The following is a 3,430-nucleotide window of genomic DNA, read 5'->3' on the forward strand; positions in this document are numbered from 1 at the left end:
AAAAGTGCAGTCACTTGGGGCTCCTGAAGCCGTTGTCCTATTACCTGGGAGGTCAGAGAAGGGATCCCTGTACTCTGCGTGATGGGTCAACTATTGTTTTTGTTACCACCTCAATAGTGCCAGCTGAATTATCAGCATCAGAAACAGAATGATATTAGTAAAAATAGGAATAAATTGGAGGAATATGCCATGATTCCCGTGCCAATTCTCTTGGGACCTTTATAACTGCTTCTGGACATTCACACCTGCCTTTGCTAGGAGAGACCTTCATCCCCTCTCCCTCTCTGCCCTTTGCCCTTTGTCTCCCTGTCTGCCCTCTGCCATGCATGTGATCCCTCTCGGACTGCTCTGCATGCTCGACTGTTCGCAGCTGACCTTCAGCCCGAGGCTTCAGTCAGTTTGGCTGTGGACTGAATTTTGTCTAAACAAAAAAAAAAAAAAGAAGAACCAAACATTTTTACCCCTCTCCCCCCCCTTATAAAAGCAAAAATTACAAGAAGCACAAAACAAAACCCCAAGCCTTCCATCTATTCTCAAATGCAAGCAGAGATGTTACTGGAAACATTTTAAAAATTCAAGCCGAAGGCAGTTTCAAAACAAGTGGGTATTGTTTCCAGTCCCAGGGCAGCTGCAGTAAGAGCTCTGAAGAGCAAACAACAAAAGCAAACCCATTCAGATTTCTTTGTCCTTGATGAGAGCAGCAGCAGAGGGAAGGAGGCAGTGCTTCATCACTCAGAGAGTGCAAATGTGACTCCAAGATGTTGTGTTACATCTGAGTTTAGAAGTATGAATTAAAAGCTGTCAGGCTGATTTTAAAAGCAGATCTCAGTCAAGGAAATGGCACAGTTTTCATCTCCAGTGCCTCTTGGTGGATTTCACTTGCTCACTTATCTTTATTCCTGCAAAACCTTTATTTGTGCCCTGAGAGCCACATGCCCTCTGTGCCCAAACACCAGATGAATGTGGAGGCGATGGGGAGCTCCTGCGTACCCGTGTCACCCAGCCCGCAGAGCACCAGCGCTGGCCCATCACACATCCCTCACGTGTTGGCAGCCAGGGGCCTGCTTTTTACACACCCTATTGAAAATTCCAGCCATGGTTATAGTCCTCTTGCTGTTTGTCACAGAGCTGTTGGTTGTATCTTTTTTTTTTTCTTTTGTTGCAGTTGCTTGTGTGCAACGGCTTTGTTTCCCCCATTACGCAGTGAGGGAGCGGCTTTCTTTGCTGTGCTCAGCTTTTGCTATTTTGCTTAAATTCTTCTCACCTGTAATGAAGTTATTTCCATAATGGGATGCTGGAGGGAGTGTCAGAGAGGCACACTGCTCTGTACAGCGACAATACAAGCACTTTGACAGCTTTCTGGGACATGTCCTCACCCTCAGTTACTAACCATTATACATTCACCATGCTTGCAGTTTCCAATTTGTTGCTTTTGAGTTGTCACCATGGAGAATAAAAGCAGGAAAAGCTACTGCCAATCTGCCTTTTTATTACAGAATCATAGAATTGCAGAATCATCTGAGTTGGAAGGGACCCTTAAAGGCCATCTAGTCCAACTCCCCTGCAATAAACAAGGACACCTACAGCTCCATCAGGTGCTCGGAGCCCTGTCCAGTCTGACCTTGGGAGTTTCCACAGATGGATGCACTTGATGCTCAAGAGCCTGCTAAATGGTTCATTTATTTAATCCCTTGAAGTTACCTGTTCCCTAGCAAAGCCAGAACCTGTGTTTCCAGAGGCCTCAGTCCTTCTTACCTTGCACTTACAAGGACTTTAACCTCCAGGAAAGTAGAGATGGGGTAAAACCACAGTGTAAAATGCTACAGGCTTTACCTCTGACAGATATGCAATTAGCAAAAACATAGTCTGCATGCATCTTGGTGCAGCCTATTTACAGACTGCACTGTGCATCCCTCACAGCCAGAAGCCGCTGATGCAGTGCAGGACCTACCTCTGCTCAACAGCTTGGTCACAAGCTGCACAAATACACCTTCACCCAATGTGACAGAACAGACAAGCAGGTGTAGCAGGCTTGTAGACTAAGGGACACTTTAAGTTGCACTGGGGGAGAGAAATGTGGTTTGTTTCTTTTTAAATAGAAATATGTATAAATATATATAGTCATTTCTGTGTTCAGTTTCGGGAAGAGAGATCAGAGGCTGCCTTCTGCTCGGGCCATTGTGGTGCCTGAGTAGAAGATGTCATCCTCCAGCTTCAGTAAGGTGCAACTTAGGCTGGTTCTTGTAAATGGTAGTAAAAGGAAAGAAACCTGTATCAAAAGGTCTCTGTGGGCAGCCTGTCATCCTGATGAGAGACACTTCTTAATTAAGCAAAGATACCACCATACTGTAGCTGAAGCAATTGCTAAGGGTCTCAACTTTCCTGATCACATCAGTGAGTATGCAGTTACAGAGGTCCCAAATACAACAGGTTTAGAGGACTTCAAGCAAATTAAAAGTCTAAAAGTTTTCATACTCAGGTGCGTGCAGCACACAGAGTGCTTTTCAAAGTATCTTTGAAGAGCTTTAGCATAGTTCTGTACTAGTGCTAAGACCTTTGAAAGGAAAAGTGCAGGTATCATCTCAGCTATTGCCCAGCAGACCTGAGATCGATACACCTCTGTGAATAGCTCAACTTCACTTGTAGACCAAACTGTTTAGAAACAGCCCATGCACCTAAGCTAAACTGGTTCTTCTTTGAGCATCTCAATTACACTGACTTCATGATTAAACTCATAGAACCATGGAATATCCTGAGCTGGAAGGAACTCGCTCTCTGAGCATCTCCTTAAACTCCAGCAGCTTGAGGTTGTGTCCACTGCCTCAGGGGGAGAAGAGACTGGGATCATGGCAGAGCACCCTACTCCCACCCACATCCTTGTTCTTCCAGCTCCACTGTCACAATCCTTGGCTGCTTGCTCTACTTTGCTCAGCAGAGTGCTCTCTGTCACACAGACAAATTGACATCAGAGCATCATAAAGGCCACTAAACCAGGGGTGTGTCTGTGATGCAGTGATGACTTCACAATGACATACAGCGGTTGTCATGGCTGCCCAGGCCTGCGCTGCACCCAGTGTCCTGAAATGTGTACAGTTATCATGGCAACAAGAACAAGCTTGAGTGTACTGGACTGATTTGGCAAGGTGCTGATGGTGGAGGGTCTGCAGAGCTGACCTTGCTGAGAAGGGACCCCACAGTGGACAGCCATTTTCGGATCCCAAGGGCTGTCTGTCCATCCTACACTGTAGCACCGAGATGTGGCATTGTGGAGCTTTCTTAACACCTCCCTCGCTTTCAAAGGTAAGGAATATGAAGCTGAATTGTATGCTCTGCGTTTTGAACTATAGCATTCATAACTATTGAACAGTGTGTGAAATGCCCTATTGAACAATGTGTGAAATGCCCTATTGAACAATGTGTGAAATGCCCT

This window comes from Centrocercus urophasianus, unplaced genomic scaffold, assembly GCF_019232065.1.
Source record: "Centrocercus urophasianus isolate 14NV4802_14NV808 unplaced genomic scaffold, USGS_Curo_1.0 seq_12, whole genome shotgun sequence".
Classification (NCBI taxonomy): Eukaryota; Metazoa; Chordata; class Aves; order Galliformes; family Phasianidae; genus Centrocercus; species Centrocercus urophasianus.